This window comes from Phyllobates terribilis, unplaced genomic scaffold, assembly GCF_046119375.1.
Source record: "Phyllobates terribilis strain yellow unplaced genomic scaffold, ASM4611937v1 Scaffold_595__1_contigs__length_1002683, whole genome shotgun sequence".
Taxonomy (NCBI): domain Eukaryota; kingdom Metazoa; phylum Chordata; class Amphibia; order Anura; family Dendrobatidae; genus Phyllobates; species Phyllobates terribilis.
This window is the reverse complement of record NW_027363355.1, coordinates 961,828-985,270: the sequence shown is the minus strand read 5'-3', so window position 1 is coordinate 985,270 and position 23,443 is coordinate 961,828.

Below are 23,443 nucleotides of genomic sequence, written 5' to 3'. Positions count from 1 at the left end.
AGAGGCTGCTTATTCTGATGGAGGAAAACACTGACAGCATCCTTCATGATCACTGAAAGAACTGTTCTCCTTTCTCCTGCCCCACACTGATCTATCTGATCGGTGCAGTGCAGGGGAGAAAGTCACCAGGACTTGCACGGATGTTGCGCATCCTGTGTAGCTGAAAAAACTTCTGCAAGACTAGCCCTTGGACCTCTTTATGAAAAGAAGAACGACACTCCTGATATGTGAGGTGGCATGGATAGGGTCCCAATCAAACAAAGTTGTTGATTAGCCATTGAACCTTTCAGGTCATGTGATCAGTCACATTCCTGGAAGGAATTTCAAGATGTGGTAATGTATACGATGGATGAGTGTACATATATATATATATATATATATATATAAGTGTTTGTGTGTGTGGAGCTGCATGAGTATATAAGAGAGCTGTTGGTGTATGTAAGAAAGCTGTGTACAAGTATGTAGCAAAACAGTGCGTGTATGTAACAGAGGTGTGAGTGCATACTTCAAAGCTGTAGAAAAGCTATATGTGTTAGAACTGTGTTTGTGTATGGAGGAGAGTTGTGTGTGTATTTTGGAAAATTGCGTGTGTGATAGTAGTAGAGTTGTGTGTATGCAGGAGAGATGTGTGTATGTAGGAAAGAGGGTGGAAACTTATCAATGCTATAGGACCTATGCAAGAACCTAACATGATCAAATTTGACTCATGACAATACAGCTTTAAAAAATGCATTGGCAGCAATTGTACCGATCATCTACTTTCAATGAATTATCAGCAAATTGGTGAAAGTACACCTATTAAAAAAAAAATAACAGCCTCCTCCATATCCCCTCTAGCTGTCCTGTCCATCACCAAGATAGGTGCGTTTTCTGCCATTTTAGGTAGAAGTAATGTTCAACCAATTTGCTTCTAATTTAGACAAAGTAGTAGGAAAGTTTATCAAACAAACTCTACATATGAGCTCTATCTATTTTACAATACGTGTAATATGTATTCACAAAATGTCCATTTTCTATATGTGTGAACTTCACATCTTTTTTTTTTTAGTAAGTTTTAGTGCATGATGAGGTGGTGTTTACCTATAGGATCCACCATCTCTTGGACTGGGCACCATTGATGGTATTTATTGGGCCCCACGTTCTTAAGTAAATCTCAATATTGCTTCAAAAAGGTAGTTATGCATATACAGTTTACAGACAGAATGTTAACATATTAAGCAAGAGTGTGACAACTTATCAGTGCTAAATGTGCCATAAAAAAACCCAGCATGTAAAATTCTTAGCTGTGACAAGTGACAACATACCTGGCAAAATGCATTGTAAACCAAATGTAATTTTTAGCTGCAGTAAATTTTAGACAATCAAAATGATGCTAAAATGTGTGTGTTTCTTGCAGTCTAGAGGCAGCTTATTCTGATGGAGGAAAACGCTGACAGCATCCTTCATGATCACTGAAAGAACTGTTCTCCTTTCTCCTGCCCCACACTGATCTATCTGATCGGTGCAGTGCAGGGGAGAAAGTCACCAGGACTTGCACGGATGTTGCGCATCCTGTGTAGCTGAAAAAACTTCTGCAAGACTAGCCCTTGGACCTCTTTATGAAAAGAATAACGCCACTCCTGATATGTGAGGTGGCATGGATAGGGTCCCAATCAAACAAAGTTGTTGATTAGCCATTGAACCTTTCAGGTCATGTGATCAGTCACATTCCTGGAAGGAATTTCATGATGTTGTAGGAAAGCTGGGTGGTTATATTAGAAAACTATGTGTATATATGTAGCAGAGCTGTGTATGCATATATAGCAGAGCTTGATGTGCATGTCCTGTGGATGCAGAAGTGATGTGTTTTTGTGCATTGTAGTGAATGCATATAATTTGCCTGCTGTAAAGCTGTATGAGTATAATACACATGCTGCAGAGAAACATTAATATTAGATCTCTAACTACTCTATTGTACCCTAAAGCATTAAAATTAGTGTAATTGACTTCTCCACATATCTACACCTCCAGGAAATTTGTAATTAGTTGGAAAAGTGTTTTTCCTAATTTTTTACTATGTAGTCCTCCTGAGTTTTTTATAGAAAGCATTAAAGTGAAAAATATGATAATTTATGCTAAGTATTAGGAAAATGTTGAAATTACACCTATCAAAAAAACAGCCTCCTCAATTTCCCTTAAAGCTGCCCTATCCATCTCCATGAGTAGCGGGAGTATATATCATTCAAACTCTACATGTGAAGTTCACCTATTTTTCAATATTTGAAATTTGTATTCACAACACTTTAGTTTTTTATATGTCTGAAGTATACGGCTATGTGCCCACGATGTAGATATGCTCAGGATATTTTCCTGAGCGTTTCTGCATCTCCCTGGCAGAAAAAACGCATGTGGATTGTACATGCGGATTGTACATGCGTTTTTCCTGCCAGGGACATGCGGATGTGAAGCGTTCTTCACATGCATTTCCGCATGTGGGTTGACAAGCGCTTTCCAAGCGATTTTAGCATCACTTGGAAAGTGCTTGTCAACTTGGTCACACTATATAAATCCATGCAAACAGCATGGATTTATATAGTGTGACCCCCAAAGAATGTGAAAACATAAAAAAAATAAATCTATACTCACCTTCCGATGGCCCCCGCAGTCTTGCTACGCTCCGTCCTGGCTGCCGGCAACTCTCGGTGCACTGTACTGAAGGACCTGCTGTCACATGACTATGACGTCAGCGCAGATCCTACAGTTCACCGCGAGATGCCGGCAAAGGAGGACGAGCGCTGCGGGGGCCGCCAGAAGTTAAATATGATATTTATTTTTTATTTTATTTTTTTTTCACTGGTTCTATGGTACCTGGGTCCAGAGGAGAGTCTCCTGTCCTCCACACCCGGGTACCATCCACACATTTCATCTGTAGATGCGCCTTCCATGCGTTCCAGTGATGCGTAATCCATGCGTTCCAATGCAAGTCAATGGCGGCGAAAACGCAGCGTTTCCGCAAAATTAATGGACATGCTGCGTTTTTTTCCGCAATGATAATCCGCAGCGGATTATCATTGGGGAGCATGGCTGGCCTTCTACCATGCATTTTTTAAGCATTTCTGCAGCGTTTTTGCCGCTGCGGAAACGATTAAAAAACGTATCGTGGGCACATAGCCTACTACGTGTTTTGATAATCAGGTATTAGTACATAATGACGTGGTATTAGCTTATAGGACCCATCCATCTCTTGGATTGGGTGTCATTAACGGTACTTTTTAGGCCACAGGTACCTAATCATGTCTCAATATTATTTGGCCACAGGTACCTAGTCATGTCTTTATATCAGTGTTGTGAAACCAAAATCAAGAGTGAAACATAAACATAATCTATTATGAAAAGATCTGCACCTGTTTTGGGTTTTTCACCCACTCCTGATTTTGGCTTAGAAATACCGATGCCAAATCCAAGCCAAAATGTGTCTGTGTCCTTACAGTGTAAGTATCCAAAGCATGAAGAATGACAACTGTGTTTCAAAATGCGTGAGTTACAGCATCAGTTATCACAACCTCCCCCACCCCCTTGTCTCATAAATGTGTAACAGTGTTGGATGAAGCTTCGGGAGCTCTGCGATATTGATGTGAGCGCAGAAGATCAAGTCCTATGGAAAGGATTTATTCCTGTACCCACAGAATGGTGGCAGTAATATGGGATAGGGTTTACATGGTTTCTCCCACAGTTCCCACAGCTTCAGCCGTACAATAAACAGATATGATATGAGGCAACCTCTGCAATCCTGGTACTCAGCAGTACTTCGGTCATTGTTCTGGGGTCCTAGAAATTTATACTATAGGGAGCACAGTGGAGGGGAGAAACACTGACAGGAGAGACAAAGTCTGAATGTTGCTACCTACCTTTTGTAAACGTTTAGAACTTGATTATTGATACTTACCTGTGACTTTGTGATTGGCTTTTTGTGCAGAGTCTGAGATTATTCAATCATAATCTTCCATCTATGGCATGAAGAAAATGCTGGTCTTGTTTGGCATCTAAGGCGACACGTCTATTGGGAAGAAGACTTGTCTGCTCAAGTGATCGGCTGCAACTGGTGCATGTGGAGGATCCAGCTGTGTTATATAGGAGGAGGCTATGATGTCATAAGAGAAAAGAGAAGCCAATGAGGTCATAAGAGAGAAGCCGTTGATGTCATAAAATAGAATCTGATGATGTCATAAGAGAGAAAAGAGAAGCTGATGAGGTCATAAGAGAGAAGCCGATGATGTCATAAAATAGAATCTGATGATGTCATAAGAGAGAAGAGAATCCTAGTACTAGCATGGCAATATTTCCTACAGCAATTCATTATATAATCTGGAATAAATATTTATTTAGCGATATCTCCTTGTTAAACTTTTTCACCCCAAAAAACTCACTATGGCAATTTACTCCATAACTACTATTATTATTATTGACATGATAAAATGTATAAATATTTAAAGTGCTCATCCTGGCACTATTAATCAGAGCTCATTTTACCTGATGCAGTTACACTATACAGATAAATGAACATACACTGTATACTCTATACCTATATACTATATATACACAAACCTACCATGTATACTCTATATGCAAATGCATGTACACTGTATATTGGATACTCTATATCTATATACACAAACCTACCATATATACTCTATATGCAAATGAATGTACACTGTATATTGGATACTGTATATCTATATACACAAACCTACCATATATACTCTATATGCAAATACATGTACACTGTATATTGGATACTGTATATCTATATACACAAACCTACCATATATACACTACATACTAATGTACATAGACTTTATATATGCTACACCTACATATCTGCATATTTTCACATCCACCTTATATACATTACACGCATATATACTCACTCTCATACACTGTATAAACACATTCACCTTATATATAAGTAAAAACATAGAACTGGATTATTGATATTTACCTGTGACTTTGTGATGAACTTTTTCTGCCGAGTCTGAGATTAGTCAATCACAATCTTCCATCAATTTCACAAAGAAAATGCTGGTCTTGTTTGGCATCTAAGGGGAAACATCCGCTGGGAAGAAGACTGCTCTGCTCAAGTGATCGGCTGCAACTGGTGCATGTGGAGGATCCAGCTGTGTTATATAGGAGGAGGCTATGATGTCATAAGAGAGAAAAGAGAAGCCAATGAGGTCATAAGAGAGAAGCCGATGATGTCATAAAATAGAATCTGATGATGTCATAAGAGAGAAGAGAATCCTAGGACTAGCATGGCAATATTTCTTACAGCAATTCATTATATAATCTGGAATAAATATTTATTTAGAGATATCTCCTTGTTAACCACTTCGCGCCAGAGCCTCTTTTTGCCTTCGTGACCGGGCCAATTTTTTCAATTCTGACCACTGTCACTTTATGAGGTAATTACTCTGGAACGCTTCAACGTATTCCCCTGATTCTGAGATTGTTTTTTCATGACATATTGTACTTCATGATAGTGGTAAAATTTATTCGATATCACTTGCGTTTATTTGTGAAAAAAATCGGAAATTTGGCGAAAATTTTGAAAATTTTGCAATTTTCAAACTTTGAATTTTCATGCCCTTAAATCAGAGAGATATGTCACACAAAATAGTTAATAAATAACATTTCCCACATGTCTACTTTACATCAGCACAATTTTGGAACCAACATTTTTTTTTGTTAGGGAGCTATAAGGGTTAAAAGTTGACCAGTGATTTCTCATTTTTCCAACAAAATTTACAAAAACATTTTTTTAGGGACCACATCATATTTGACGTCACTTTGAGGGGTCTTTATGACAGAAAATACCCAAAAGTGACACCATTCTAAAAACTGCACCCCTCAAGGTGCTCAAAACCACATTCAAGAACTTTATTAACCCTTCAGGTGCTTCACCGGAATTTTTGGAATGTGGAAGAAAAAAATTAACATTTAACTTTTTTCACAAAAATGTTACTTTAGACCCAATTTTTTTTATTTTCACAGGGGTAACAGGAAAAAATAGACCCCAAATTTTTTTGTGCAATTTCTCTTGAGCGTGCTGATACCCCATATGTGAGGGAAAACCACTGTTTGGGCGCACTGCAGGGTTCGGAAGGGAAGGAGCGCCATTAGACTTTTTGAATGTAAAATTTGTCTGAATAATTAGCAGACGCCATATTGCGTTTGAAGAGCTCCTGATGTGCCTAAACAGTGGAAACCCCCCACAAGTGACACCATTTTGGAAACTAGACCCCTTAGGGAACTTATCTAGATGTGTGGTGAGCACCTTGAACCCCAAGGTGCTTCACAGAAGTTTATAATATTGAGCTGTAAAAATAAAATTTTCACATTTTTCCCACAAAACCGTTTTTCATCCCTTAATTTTGCATTATCATAAGGGTAATAGGATAAATTGCACCATGAAATTTGTTGTTCAATTTCTCCTGAACACGCTGATACCCCATATGTGGAGGCAAATTACTGTTTGAGCACATGGCAGGGTTTGAAAGGGAAGGAGCGCCATTTGACTTTTTGAATGTAAAATTTGTTTGAATAATTAGCAGACGCCATGTCACATTTGGGGAGCCCCTAATGTGCCTAAACAGTGGAAACCCCCCACAAGTGCCACCATTTTGGAAACTAGACCTCTTAGGGAACTTATCTAGATGTGTGGTGAGCACCTTGCACCCCCAGCTGCTTCACAGAAGTTTATAATATTGAGCCGTAAAAATAAAATTTTCACATTTTTCCCATAAAAAATGTTTTTCATTCCCTAATTTTGCATTATCATAAGGGTAACAGGATAAATTGCACCATGAAATTTGTTGTACAATTTCTCCTGAGTACGCCGATACCCCATATGTGGGGGAAAACCACTGCTTTGGTGTACGGCAGGGTTCGGAAGAGAAAGGAGCGCTATGTTGGCTGGGATAGGCAGCAGACGCCATGTCACATTTGAAGAGTCGCTGACATGCCAAAACAGCAGAAACCCCCACAAGTGACCCCATTTTGTAAACTACACCTCTCAAGGAATTCATCTAGGGAAGTAGTGAGTATTTTTTAATTTTTAAATTTATACCATTGGGCAGTGAAAAAAGCATAATTATATTTTTACCACAAAAAAATGTTTTACCCTCAGATTTTACATTTTCACACAGGACAATGGGTAAAAATGGTGCCGAAATGTGTCACACAATTTCTTCTAAAAGTGGCAATACCCCATATGTGGCTGTATTGTACCGCTCAGCCGTACCGCGAGATCTGGGGGGGACGGAGCACTATTTGACAATTGGAGAACAAACTATTGTAGAATAGGCATTTGGATTTGGGAGCACAAAATTTTCTGAATTTCTTTTGGGGGGCAAGGGTCATTTTGCTTTTCCAGAGCCTTTCTGCTACCAGTAACTTGGAAGTCCCTTATATTTTTAACAGATGACGGACCTGAGTGGGGACTAGCTTTTTTTGAGGACTGAGTTGAAGCTTTTATTGGGAACATTTTACGTAACATTTATCCGGCGCTCTAGGCTGAGCACTTACATCGGGGTTTCCATCTAAATTTCCAAGTGATGTAATTCAGATGAAACCCCTGCAGGATCCATTCACTATAATGAGGCAGCAGAGTTACTCTGGACTCCGTCTGGCCTCTGTTTAGCGGTGTCCTTTTTTTCAGAAGTGCACAAAACTGTGGCCAACCGCACTTTTATGCACGCCTAAAACAAATGACACCGTGGGATCCCAGGCTAGACGGCGTCCACAGTGGCCTATATCTGCCTCATTACAGGGAATCTTCCATCATGGGTTCCGGCTGAATCACGTATTTCAGAGATTTACACAGAAACTCTGGTGTAAGTGCTCAGCGCAGAGCACAGGATAAATGTGAGCAGAGCCTTACTGGGATCTTTGGGAGACATAATAAACAAATCAGTAGCAGGTGAAGAATTGGTTTTATTTATTTTTTACGCCGTTCCTAGTGTGATATAACTGATTAGATTACTTTATTCTTCGGGTCGGTGCGATTACAGAGATACCAGATTTATATCGGGTTTTTATGACTGACAGCTGTCACACACTAAAATACGCTTTTTTTGCAAAATCTAGTTTTTGCATCACCATATTTTGAGAGCTATAATTTTTCCATATTTCGGCCGACAGAGTCATGTGATGGCTTGTTTTTTGCGAGACGAGTTGACATTTTTATTGGTACCATTTTTGGGAACGTGACATTTTTTGATCGCTTTCTATTCCGTTTTTTGGGAGGTAAAATTAACAAAAACAAACAATTCAGGAATTGTTTTTTGAGGTTTTTGTTTATGCCGTTCTGCGTGTGGTAAAAGTGATCAGGCAGCATTATTCTTGGGGTCAGTACGTTTACAGCGATACTACACTTACTGTATTTTTTTTATGTTTTGGCGCTTTTACACAATAAAACAATTTTATAGAAAAAAATATTTTTTTTGCATTGCTTTATTCTGAGCGCTATAACTTTTTTATTTTTCGGCTGATGGAGCTGTATGGCAGCTTTTTTTTTGCGGAACAAGGTGATGTTTTCAGCGGTACCATTTTTATTTCTATTTTGTTTTTTGATCGCATTTTTTTCCACTTTTTGTTTGGCGATATGATGAAAAAGCATATTTTTTTGTTCCGTTTTTTATTTATTTTTATTACGGTGTGCACAGAAGGAGTTAATTAGTGTGACAGTTTTATAGCTCGGGTTGTTTCGGACGCGGCGATACCAAATATGTGTACTTTTTTTGGTTTTGTAAAAATATACGGATTTATTGGTTTAATATTTTATTTATTTTTATTTATTTTGTGATTTTTTTTTTAATAGTTTAAAACTTTTTTTTTACTTTTTTTTACATTTTTACTTAGTCCCTGTATGGGACATTAATTTTTATTTTTCTGATCACTGATCTCATGTAATGTAATACACATATATTACATTACATGAGATCTTCCCTGACTGTTTCAGTCAGTCTCCTGTCTGGCTCAGCTTGCAGGCTGAGCCAGACATGACACCGTATATGGCAGAGCTGGAGGCGGTCATGTGACCTCCAGCTGCCATAGCAACCCCAGGTCCTGGAAGGAAACGGAGGTCTTCGGAGAGGTAAGATGACCCCCTCTCCTCCTGCTGTCTCCTATATGCCGCGATCACTATAGATCGCAGCATATAGAAGACAGCAAGGGGTTAACATCACTGGGACCTGATCTAATCAGGTCCCGATGATGTTCCCTGTCAGAGCTAACGCTCTGCACTGGAATCGCAGCGCTTGCAGGACCCTGGGGGTCCTGAGCGCTGCGAGACCACCCACCGTTTTTAAACGTCGGCGCTGCACAGAGCCCGGCAAGCGCCGACGTTTATCTACAGTGGGCGGTCGGGAACCGGTTAAACTTTTTCACCCCAAAAAACTCACTATGGCAATTTACTCCATAACTACTATTATTATTATTGACATGATAAAATGTATAAATATTTAAAGTGCTCATCCTGGCACTATTAATCAGAGCTCATTTTACCTGATGCAGTTACACTATACAGATAAATGAACATACACTGTATACTCTATACCTATATACTATATATACACAAACCTACCATATATACTCTATATGCAAATGCATGTACACTGTATATTGGATACTCTATATCTATATACACAAACCTACCATATATACTCTATATGCAAATGCATGTACACTGTATATTGGATACTCTATATCTATGTACACAAACCTACCATATATACACTACATACTAATGCACATAGACTTTATATATGCTACACCTACATATCTTCATATTTTCACATCCACCTTATATACACTACACGCATATATACACATTCTTATACACTGTATAAACACATTCACCTTATATATAAGTAAATACATAGTAAAAACATAGAACTGGATTATTGATATTTACCTGTGACTTTGTGATGAACTTTTTCTGCTGAGTCTGAGATTAGTCAATCACAATCTTCCATCAGTTACACGGAGAAAATGCTGGTCTTGTTTGGCATCTAAGGGGAAACATCCGCTGGGAAGAAGACTGCTCTGCTCAAGTGATCGGCTGCAACTGGTGCATGTGGAGGATCCAGCTGTGTCATATAGGAGAAGGCTATGATGTCATAAGAGAGAAGCCGATGATGTCATAAGAGAAGAGAGAAGCCCAGGACTAGCATAGCAATATCTCCTACAGAAATTCATTATATAATTTGGAATAAATATTTATTTAGAGATATCTCTCTGTTAAACATGATAAAATGATGACATGTATAAATCTATAAAGGACTCATCTTGGTACTAATATTAATCAGAGCTCGTTTTGCCAGATGCAGATACACTATACAGATGCACATACACTGTATACTATATTACTATGTACTCTATACCTATACACTATATACAGTGGTGTGAAAAAGTTTTTGCCCCATCCCTGATTTCTTATTCTAACACTTAAATGTTTCAGATCACAAGACAAATGTAAATATTAGACAAAGATAACACAAGTAAAGACAAAATGCTATTTTAAATAAAGGTCTTTATTATTAAGGGAAAAAGAAATCCGAACTTACAGGGACCTGTGTGAAAAAGTGATTGCCCCCCTCCTTTAAACATAAATTAACTGTGAAAAACTACTGAATCTATCGCGCTACTTACAATATGGTAAGTTATATAGACCCAAAAAAAGGAATAAGTAAAATGATAACCTCAAAAAGAAGTAAAATGTGATATTAAGAACATAGTGATATTAATAGGCACAAGTTAACAGCACAATTTCACAAAATATCAGTTTTCCATTAGGATAAATAAAGGTGCACAAGATTAAAAAGAGTCCATACAGACTTCCGGTTCCGGCTCTGACAGGGATGCGTCTGAGCTCCCAGCCCCCGTGGCGGTTAAACAGCAACATCGCACCACGCACCGACGCCACAACGCTCAAAATGAGCTCTAAGAAGGCAGCGTCACCGGCAGCAAAGGAGGGACGCATGGAGAGGTGACTCCGCAACACCGGGAGCGAGCACGGAACCTCGTCTCCTCAGCCCCAGCGGCAGAAGGTAACCGCCAAGATGGCGGCGGGCGGGAAGCAGAGGGACACAACGCGGGGACAACGACAGCAGAAGAAGCTGGAGGGTTCCGTAAGCGCAGACAGTAGCATAGATGTGGCAGCCAGTGGAGGGGAGTGTAGTGAAGGAGACGAAGAAGTACCCTCACCTGGTCACACTATGCCCCCACTAGATTATAAAAAGCTGGCACAGGAAGCATCACACTACCTAGCAGAAGATCTCAGGGAGACAATCAGAGAGGTGATGAAAGAGGCTCTGCTGGGCTTGCAAATCATATCTGACGAGCATGAATCCAGACTCCATACCTTAGAACAGAGGTTATCTGATTCGGAGGACAGGGTGTCACAACTGGAGAACCAAGTCTCTGATATTCTCCAACAGTCAGCTTACACTAAAGACAAACTAGAGGATCTGGAGAACCGCTCGAGACGCATCAACCTGAAAATCATAGGGCTGCCTGAATCTATACCAAATGGGGCACTAAATGACATCTGAAAATTGAAATTTCTCGTGCCTTAGGGATTTCGCACAAATGCAAGGTAGAAAGAGCCCACAGAGTTGGCATGCCTCCAGCGACAAGACCAGATTCCAGCAAAATCAACAATTCTGAGTCTCAGATGCGTGAAAAGAACCGCACCTCCCTCCAGTCAAGACCAAGACAAGTGATTGTGCGCTACCTTGATTATAAAGACAAAGAAAATATCTTGCGCACCTTTAAGGGTATGAGACGTCCAGTATTGATTGGAGAGCATAGGATCCTGATTTTTGGAGATTTTTCTGTGGCGGTTACCAAGTTGAGAAAAGCTTTTAGCCCGGCATGTAGCATCATGTACAAGAGGAACATCCGTCTCCAACTCCTGTACCCTGCAGTGCTTAAATATAGAGGCCCTGATGGCAGGCTTAGAGTGCAGCGTGATCCCCAGGAAGCGCTAAGACATCTCACGCAAAGAGAGCCTGCGGATAGAAGTAATCACATATCTCCCAGATCGGATGAAATTAGACCGTCGGGGTCTCCGGACCTTGCCGTGATGCAGACTCCCGATCGCCTGGGCCCCGGCATGGTGAAATCTTGCCCTAGTCATCGGGAGGAGGTGTCCAAACCTTGTCCCCGAAAGAAAAGGGGGGCACAAACTACAGTGGGCCCACATGAGGTCAGCACTCAATCGCTTCTGAACCTTTGCCTATTCAAGACAGTGAAGATTTGTGCTAAGTCTGTCTCTCACTGGTAACATTAAGCTGTTTTTCTTGGGGTTTCTTCCCCTTTTTTTTTAATCTTTTCCCTCTTTTCCTTCCTCCGTGGACTCTATTCTACACTATTGGATGACTTCTTGAGCATTTGGAGGATTGGAACAGGGGTTGAGGAGAGGCGCTATGTATATGCAAAGACGGTTGCTACACTTTAAACTTTGTTCATAAGCCGTTGGGCGGGAGAGAAAGGAGGTTACCTGTCAGTATATGGAAGTTCGTTTACGTCGAATATTTAGAGGGATAATTGTTGAGGGGAGGGGGAGGGTATTTTTACAAGGGGGGGAAATGGGAATGGTTTTTACTGTTGTTGTATAAAGAGTTTTCAGAGCGCGATCCACTTAATGCAACGTCGTCTCAAATTATAATGTGCTGTTATACCACAAATTATGCTTACCCAGTTAGAGAGTACCATCACCTAATCTCACTATATAACAAAGAACATGGTTAAGGTTATAACCTGGAACGTTAAAGGATTAAGATCCCCGGAATAAAGATCAATGATATTGCGACATCTGAAGAGACTTAACGCTGATATTGCCATGTTACAGGAAACTCATTTGTCCCAAAATGAAATGTTTAGAATGCATAGAATGTGGGTAGGGCAGTATATGGCTCTGGGGCGGAAGGGAGGAAAGCAGGCGTGCTAATTCTGGTCAACAGGGCCTTCCAACACAAAATCCTCTCTGAGGTCAGGGACGATGGGGGACGCCTGATACACCTGGTACTGGATAGTCCGTCAGGTAGACTAAGTCTCTATAATATTTATGCCCCTAACTCGGCCCAGAAAGACTTCTTTACATACATTCAAAAGTTGGTCCTGGAAGATGGAGAGGATACAAAAATTTTGGGGGTGACTTCAATACAGTAGTATCTAGCTTAGAAGATAGAAGAAGGGGAGGACGTCATGGACTCTGTGTTGCCCAAAACGAGGAGTTCCAGGAGGGGTCGGGACTACTCCACAATTTGATTTCCTGCTTATGCTTGGGGGATGTGTGGAGAATGTATCATCCCCTAGATCGTGGTGAATTCACACATTATTCTCACCCGCATGATTAGTGGTCACGTATAGACATGTTCTTACTGGGGGGGGGTGCCGATAGATAGAGTAGAAGATGTGACCATAGAAGACATGGCTATTTCAGACCACAATCCAGTCACTCTACAATTGACAGATTCATCGCCAAGAGGGACAGATTATCTGTGGCGCTTCTCGTCATATCTTAGACGAGACGGGAATTTTGACAAATTATTAGGGGAATGGTGGACTGAATTCTCATTAGACAATGAAGCTCACAGGTCTGATCCACGGTTATTTTGGGAAACGAGTAAGGCCGTAATGAGAGGTAAAATCCTAGCCTACACAAAGACACAGAAATGTAAGGCCAATGAGCAGTTTAAAACTGCTAGCGAGGCCGTCAGGAAGGCGTACACTCAATTCAAAAATCTACAAACTTTGGACTTGAAATCCCAGTGGGTGACAGCTAAACAAAAATTTGACGCATGGGCCAAGAAAAAAGAGCTATTTTGGAAAGCCCAATGGGAGGTTGATTTATATAGATACGGGGATATAGCAGAAAAAATTTTAGCCAATTTAGCCAGAGGAAAGAGGCCGCATACGGCAATAACATCTTTGAAAAAGAAGGATGGTACTTTAGAATCCACTCCAAGGGGGATTAACAATCTACTCGGAAAATACTATTCAGAATTCTACAAAGACAATCTAGGGCCAAGAGAGGGAAGGGAGGACTGGTTGAAAAAAGTAAAATTACCAAACTTAGCAGAGGGAGAACTAGAGGGGTTAAATAGAGAAATAACCCAAGAAGAGGTCCTTGAGACGATAAAACACCTGGGTTCCCACAAGGCTCCGGGTCCTGACGGGTTCACTGGGGAATATTATAAAGCGCTTAATGATAAAGTTGCCACCTGCATGGTCCCTTACTTTAATAAGATCTTGAGGGGTGAGCGCCTGTCTGATCAAACCAATATGGCATATATTAAACTTTTCCCGAAAGGAGAAAGGGTAGCAACCGATCCCTCCAGTTATAGACCCATTTCACTAATCAATCAGAATCTCAAGATTCTGCCCAAGATTATGGCAGACTGTCTGGCACAAATTATGCCACGGCTTATCGGGAGCCAACAATCGGGGTTTATAAAGGGAAGGTCGGCAGTGGGTAATATTAGGAAGGCTATATTGATCCTGGATGAGGTGGGAAGGGGGAGGTTATGCAGGGATGATCCACCGGCATTACTATTGTTGGACGACGAAAAAGCGTTTGACAATGTAAGTTGGGCATGGCTTGATATGGTTTTGGATGCCTTTGGCTTTCTCGGGTCCTTTAGTACCTTTCTAAAAACACTATACTTTAACACAAGAGCGAAGGTGAACACCCCGGGCTTTCTGTCTGCAGCCTTCCCCTTGGAGAAGGGAAAACGCCAGGGATGTCCCTTGTCTCCTTTGCTTTTCAACCTGGCAACTGAACCTTTTTCTCGATTCCTCAATGATGGCGATGCATTTGAAGGAATACGAGTAGGGCAAAGAACTGTTGAATCAGCTTTATTTGCTGACAACGTAATATTATTTTTAAATAGACCGGGAAGAGATATGGGCAACCTGCTTGCACAGCTTGAAGTCTATGGCTCCTTTTCTGGCTTCAAACTAAACAAATCTAAATGTGAGCTGCTCAGACTGGGTGAGTCAGGTCGCAACATCCATCATGAGAGGTTGGTGGACCGGATAGGAGGTATTAAGGTTAGACGTGACCACATAAAATATCTAGGGGTTTATCTGGGGAGGTCTGCGAGCTCTGTGTATTCTCTGAACTTTGGCCCGTTAATTGCCAAGATAGAGAAAGAGTTGGAGGAGTGGAAAAACCTCCCATTGTCTCTATTGGGGAGGTGTCATCTGATAAAGATGATTAGTTTAGCGAGACTGCTGTACCCACTACAGACGATCCCTCTTCTCCTCCGATATACAGACATCAAACGACTCAATGTAGCATTCACGAGATTCTTATGGAGAGGAAAGAGAGCGAGAATAAGAACTGATACCCTGACGCTTCCCAAAGACAGGGGGTGGTTAGGACTCCCGGATATTAGGGGATATAATTTGGCTTGTCTTTCCCGACATGTGCTAGACTGGCTAAAGAAATCTAGCAAACACTCTAACTATGAAGATGAGGTGGAACTATGTAGACCATGGGACCCGGTTAGTCTCCTTCATGCCTCTTGGTCTGACATTCCACAGTCTTTGAAACACTCATTGATATACAGAGACACAGCGATGTGCTGGAAGCGGTCCGAAAGAAATTTAAGTTGGCGTGGAGGGTTTCAAAATATTTGAATCCCTGGGCCCATATCGGCTTTAAAATGGGAAGGGAGAACATTCTATTCAAGGAATGGAGAGTTAGGGGCATTCAGAGGATGGGTGACCTGTTACATGTGACTAAGAAAAGATGGTTACGTGGGTCGGAAGTGTTAGAGAAGTACGGTCTATCGGCCATGCAGTTGATGCAATATGGACAACTACAGTTCCATGTCTTAAACCAGCTGAAGGATGTCTCGATGGAATGCGTTACAATCTCTTACTTATACAAACGATTGAAAGACATAACCTCATTTGAGGGCGTTGATAAGAGATTTAAAGGTTGGGAGAGATTGATTTAAACTGAAGATCTGGAGGACAAAATACTTAAAGGCTGGGAATTGGTGAGAAAGTATATACCTAATGAAAAGTGGAGGAACATGCAATTCCGTATCATGTATAGAGCGATATTTGGCTTTACCATACCACCAACACCACAAGCACCTGATAGGTTACAAAGTTGCCCAAAATGTGACACCCCTAAGACAGATATGATTCATGGCCTGTGGACTTGTACAGCTATTCAGGGTTTTTGGAGACGGGTTATTATGGCAACACAAGATATTTATAATAATGACATAGGTCACGACCCCTTGACATGGCTGTTACACTTCCCGGCGGAAAAAATTTGGAGATGAAAAGAAGCTAGATTATTGCACATTATAGCTATAACAGCTAAGAAACTTATTTTAAGGGACTGGCTGAGTGGGGCATGCCCCAAGATCCCAGACTTAGTAACAATGCTGAAAGACAACATATTGACTGAGAGGATGGAAGCTGAGAGAAACAAGGATATCTTGACAGAAATTTTTTTTAATACGTGGAGAGCCTTCAAAATTTTGCATCTGACCCCGGACGAGTTGGTTCGTACGGTCCTTCCATTTAAAAATTCCAACTGGTATCTACTAGAAGACTTGAATGGTACTCTGGGGATCTTAAAGATATAGAAGTGGTTTTATTGTTTGTGGTGATAGCGGAGGAACCTTCATTCGATATCTTTCAGGACACTACTAGAGTCATTTGATATGCATGATAGATGGCTGTACTGCATTTTGTGGATGTATCTATATTGGGGGCTTATGTTTGATTTTGATTTTGTGCTCTTATGATGTTATTTTGTTATTTTGCTATTTTGTACCATTGACAAACTGTAATAAAAATGATTTTGGAAAAAAAAAAAAAAAAAGAGTCCATAATAATAATATCATAGAATCATAGAATGGTAGAGTTGGAAGGGACCTCCTGGGTCATCTGGTCCAACCCCCTGCTCAAAGCAGGATTCACTAGATCATCTCAGACAGATGTCTGTCCAGCCTCTGTTTGAAGACGTCCATTGAAGGGGAACTAACCACCTCTCGTGGCAGCATGTTCCACTCATTAATCACCCTAACTGTCAAAAAGTTTTTTCTAATATCTAATCTGTGTCTCCTCCCATTTAGTTTCATCCCATTGCTTCTAGTCTTTCCTTGTGCAAATGAGAATAAAGATGATCCTTCTACAATGTGACAGCCCTTGACATATTTGTAGACAGCTATTAAGTCTCCTCTCAGTCTTCTTTTTTGCAAGCTAAACATTCCCAAATCCTGCAACCGTTCCTCATAGGACATGGTTTGCAGACCAGTCACCATTCTGGTCGCTCTTCTCTGAACTTGCTCCAGTTTGTCTATGTCTTTTTTAAAATGTGGTGCCCAAAACTGTACACAGCATTCCAGATGAGGTCTGACCAAAGAGGAGTAAAGACCGATAATGACTTCACGTGATCTAGACTGTATGCTTCTGTTAATACATCCCAGAATTGTATTTGCCTTTTTTGCTGCTGCATCACACTGTTGACTCATGTTCAGTCTATGACCTATTAGTATACCTAAGTCTTTTTCACATGTACTGTTGCTTAGCTCTATTCCTCCCATTCTGTATATGCTTTTTTCATTTTTATTGCCCAGATGTAGTACTTTGCATTTTTCCCGGTTAAAAACCATTCTGTTGGTTGCTGCCCACTGCTCCAGTTTATTTAGGTCTTTTTGAATCCTCTCTCTCTCTTCTCTAGTATTAGCTATCCCTCCTAGCTTTGTGTCATCAGCAAATTTAATCAGTTTACCCTCAATTCCTTCATCTAAATCATTGATAAAGATGTTGAACAATACAGGTCCCAGGACGGAGCCCTGTGGTACCCCACTTGAGACATTCATCCAGCTGGATGTGAAGCCATTTACAACCACCCTTTGAGTCCGATCACTAAGCCAGTTATGAATCCACCTAACAGTTGCCTGGTCCATTGCATACTTGGTCATTTTTTCAATAAGGATGGTGTGAGATACTTTGTCAAATGCTTTGCTGAAGTCAAGATATACTATCATTGGACACCACTTTGTCCATCCACAGCGTGCAACCATTATATTTCGCCAGAAAAGAGTCCCAAACCTCCAGATCCGCCTTGATCTCCTGAGTAACGCGAAAAAATGATGCGACGATGATTTTCCTGCCAACGCCTCCGATAATCACCTGGAAAACACCCTGACCATCGGCATTATCCTGCAAGCAAAATTAAGCTTGCCCAACAATGACCGTACTACCTTCAACCTTATTTTCTTGACGCGTCGCACCGCCGCTTCCGCCAGCCGCAAATCCATCAACTTTCCTTTAGGAAGCCTACACTCCATCGCCACACTGTCAATTTCTATACCCAAAAAACACATCACCGTAGCAGGGCCCTCCGTCTTGTCTGCGGCTAATGGGATCCCAAACAACACCGTCACCTTCTTTAAAGTTACCCACAAAACTGAACACACTAACAAGCCAGAAGGCCCAACACAAAAGAAATCATTCAGGTAGTGAATTATTGAAGAGACCCCGGACATGTCCCGAACCACCCATTCAACAAATAAACTAAAAGCCTCAAAGTATGAGCATGATATAGAGCAGCCCATGGGCAAACAACGATCTACAAAAATGATTTCATCCCACATGCAGCCTAACAGATGAAGAGTGTCCGGATGCACTGGAAGCAAGCGAAAAGCCGCCTCAATATCCGATTTTGCCATTGTGGCGCCCCTGCGGGGTCAGTCGCCACAGAGGTACTGCATCTCACCCAGAGGTGTGGTATCTCACTCTCAGGTAAGGATGGAGTACTGCCCGGGACCCACCCACTTGCATCCAACACTACACCCTTCCAGGCCAGCAGGCGGGGCAAGATGCACTGCCTTATGCTGAGCCCTGTCCCTGTTGGAAGTGCGGTGGAACCGACTGAGGGGGAACCAAGTATTGGGTGAGGGTGGAGGAAGCAGCTAGGGGAGCACTTCAGTAGGTGTATAAAAAGGGGAGCCATCTTGAGAGAGAGAGTCCAGTCAGTCAGTGTTCAGTCTGAGGAGAGAGTGGTGGAAGCAGGAGCTCTGCTCAGAGAAGAGAGCCTAGACAGAGAGGCCCAGGAGGACTGGCTGAAGAGGAAGGGAGCAGAGGAAGGCTCCAGGAGTGAGGGGATCCCAGGGGCACGGCAAGTGCGGAAGCCACCAATGCGCCCAAATCTGCAGGAACGTGGAGGTATCAGGCCGCAAAGAGGACCGGCCCCTAACTAGTGGAGAACTACAAGGCTCAGCTAGAAACCGGATGCTTCTGTACTTTCAGGGTGCAGCTGCTCACAACCACAACTACATCGCTAAAAAGGTAGCCACATAGGATTCAGGGGACTGCAGGTTACCCGCCAAAATCCGAGGTTACCGGCTTGGGACACTGGCGCAGGGCAGGAGGGTGAGAGCCAGCGCAGGAAGACGACCGAGTAAGGCACACAGACTGGGGTCCCGTTATGTACTCCTGAGGCACCTGGGAGATTGCTGAACCCCTGCCTTGGTAAACACAGGACGGTGTGGGAGGTTACCCTGGTCCTGGTAACCTGGAGTTCAACAACTGTGAGTAAACCTTGAAGACTACACCCCACTGTGTCCTAGAATTATTATCTGCGCCATCACCTGCACTACACCGCACCAACCACATCCGCCCTATAGTATCACTACTTACTGCCCTGGAGCTAAGCTCTCCCTGTGGAGAGCTGAACCAACTCTGCTGTGTCATCATCAGTTCCAGAGGATCTGCACCGCAGCGGCGGCCCCATATAGCAGCATATCACAGGTGTCGTCACGAACATTATATAAAAACTATATTCCCTTTTCTTTAATCCCTTTTAGTAACCGCCCTGGGTCACGGACCGGGTCACTGCCACTGTGACACCCCCAGCACCGACCTGCCCCGCTACAGAGTACCCCACGGCCCAGGGGGCGAGTCACCACCAACGCAGCTTGCCCTGCTGCCCTTACCAACCCTAATGACTTATCAAACGATAACTCTACCGGGATGCCATTCACGGAGTCCTCTTCTAGAGAAGATAAGTGATGAATAAGCCAAAACTTATTTGGTACCAGCTTGGGTACAACATTCAAAGGGGAAATTCTCAATTCTGGCCAAGGCGGATCCAGAAACGGTCCCGCCGTGCTCCCCAAAGCCACTTCATTATACAGCGTTTCCATCACCACCTCCGGGTGTTCCCCTGCCGATTTCAAATTTCCCGGCCTAAATTTTGGCGCTCCAGGATCAAACGGAATCCTGAAACCCTCAGAAAAACCCAGCTCAATTAACCTAGCCGCCTCCATATCTGGATATCTATTTAAAAATGGAAGCATCGCCTCGACCTTCACGGGAGTCCTCCCTCTTTCCAGAACCCTCACCTCTTTTGCCTTTTGCTCGTTTAAAGCACTTACTGAGCCCCTGACTTCCCCTACATCCAAAACACTCGTGCTTAAACTTGCATGTGCCCCCAAACTTACATTGCCCCTAGTTGAACTGCCAACAAAAACCTTTCTTTATAGACACTGAAGATCCGCTGGCTGTCTCCTGCCCTCCGGTTTCTGCTGCTGGGCTTTCAGTGCCCCACAACCTCGGACTCCGGTGTCCAGTTCTTCTGCGCTTCCTCTGGGGTGAACTGCCATGCAGCTCCACTCCCTAGGTCTTTCCTCATCGACGTCCTGACTTCAACTCCTTTCTTCTTTCCTCAAACTAACCCCGCCTCCAGATCCCAGTTGCTAAGGGGAGGAGCTCCCCTTGCTGGTCTGGAGCCAGGAAAGTGTTGCATGCTAGCAAAACCTGATTAGGGGACCCCTCCTTGCTTCGAGGCATGGCATCACCCCTTGTGAGGGAGGCAATGCCACTGTGGCACCCGGACTCCTGGGGTGCCACATACACTTCAATTATCCAACCGAACCACCTCATCCTCCTTTTCTTTCTCAGTATTACTCTTTTCCTGTGATAACACCGAGCCACCACCCTGCAGGCGCACTCCCGCCTGCCCAGATCCTGCTCCTGAACCTCCGGAAGCCACTCACGCCACTGCCGGCGACCTCACATCACTTGCCCCCTGTGACGCCAAGCCCTGCAATACACTTAATAATTGACCCCATAGATAATGCACCCACCAATTGCCCCTTGAATATTCCCTATAACACCCTCTGAATTACTAACCCCCAACACACCCCGAGCACCACCCACATCAGTTAAATTATGAACAAGGGTAGTCTCCTCATCAGGCTGCCTCAGAGAGATCCTCTGACCGGCCGCGACATCTCCTGACGGAACTTGCTCATGTTCTGACGGTCCCTATGAAATCTCGCCCTCCTCTCAGCTTTTCTCCATGTTTTCAACGTTGTCAGGTCTTGATAAAGGCGCAGAAGGAGCTGCCTGACGACGCTGCCGCTCCGGATCCAAAGATAGCTCCCTAAGGTCCCGCACATCTGCCGGCCGCTTCCTGCCCGATGATCTTAAAAGGGCCCCGCAGGACAGCCTGCCCCCGCAATCTCCCGTGGCACTCCTGGACCCCAGATCCTCCCATCCACAGACCCACCCTGCCGCCTGCAGGAGGGCCGCTCATCTCTCATCCGTCCCCTTTCTTGACCACCTGCTGCTGCGCCAGTGTTCCTCATGGCTCTGCTGCACCTCCGCCCTGCAAGCCGTGCTCCTCCCTGCCGACTGTGGGAAGGCCCTTCACGCTCCCTCCCCCGCCGGGGTCGACCCCAGCATGACATCGGGGCCACCGCTGCAGACAGCAACTCCTCCCCCGCCGTACACTGGACGCTGGTCCCGCCCTCATCCGCAGACCGTGGGAGGACTCCTCATCCCGCCATCTTGCCAGGTATAACCCACGGCTGGCTTGTCACCGGGGGTCACCGCCGCGCTGCTCGGGGGCCTTTTAGGCCGCAAACCGGAAGAGGGCCGCAGCGCAGGCACGCCCACTTCTGGTAGGCTGCGGCTCCGGCGAGGATTCCTCCTGGGGATCGGAGAAGGAGCCTCAGGCACGCGCTGCTCCCCTGGCTGCAGAGGTCCCCGAGGGGGCTCCTGGAGCTTCTCCTGCTCTGAACCTCACCTGCTGGTGAGTAACGCTCCGGCGGCCGTGACCGCTGCAGGCCTCCCTGAAGCTTCTTCTGCAGCCGACGACTGTGCACAGGTCACCCGCAGCTGCTGCTGCACCAAGTCTGCCCCATGGATTGCTGAGACAGGCCGCGCTAGGTCCAGCAAGGCCACAAGATCTGCCATGGCTCCACTGCAGGGTCTGGTCTGCTTCAGCTGCGATCCAGGAAGCAAGAGGAGGTAACTGACCCCTGCCCTTCCTTATATCATCTCTTGCTCCTCCCCCCACCTCTTCCCCTCCAATCAAAACTCCCCACACTACTCCTAATCCCTTATTCAAAATTTTAACTCCTTCACTCCCACCCTCCTATCTTGTCATGTGGCCTATACGCCCTATGGGGCTCCCTGGCCTTCCTTACTAATGGTAGAGGGAAACTTACCCTTGTATACTTCGCCTGCCCCAGCAAGAGATTTTCTAATGCCTGGATTGCTTGGAGTTCCCTGTCTGTGGTAAAAATAGAATTGGTGGAATTTATCATGAAACATTTCTTAACAGTTTTTGAATAAAAAGATTTATCTTTAATGGCTCAAAAATGGTTAAAATTTGCTGCGGGTCTCACACACACACAGTCTGGAAAACAACAAGGCTATGTGATCTGATCCATAGATTATAATGGGTGGGTGAACACCGCGGATATAACCCGTACGTGAAACACTGTCGTCTGAATGAGGCATTGACGCGCCCCCGGGGCAATGGGGTACTCGGCATCCGGGCCTGTGGATGCTGGTGGGGGATATCACGGTGGCTGGCCCGGTCCGTGGCCCAGAGTGGTCAACCAAAAAGGGGGATTTGTAACTTGGATAGGAAAAATATAATAAATAGTTTGTGACGCCACCTGTGGTACCTGGTAAGGATTACCAGCGCTGCTGCAGACCTCCGGGGGGTGATGGGATGGCAGCTGAGGTGGAGCGGCCCCCGGGGCCGTGTGGAGTTTGATGGTGGTGATGCTGGGACTTGTAGTGCAGGCGGATGGCGCAGCAGAAGTAACTGACAGAGTCAGGGGATTCGCTTCAATACCTTTACTGGTGCGGATGTCAGGTACGGTCCAGGGTACTCAGTAGGATGGGTGCACTTCAGAACTTCTCCCCAGTGAGTGGGTATAAGGCCTCCTGGTCCGTGTCTGCCTCTCTGTATGCTCCTGGCCAGCCTGCAACTGGGCCTAGCTTATGTGTCGTGTTGTTCCTTCACCTGTCGCTCGGTAGTAGGACCTTCTGCTGGCAACCACTATCCCTGGTAAAGCTGGGGCCTTCGTGGTACCTGATCCTGTAATGGGTCTAGCTTCAGGTCGTC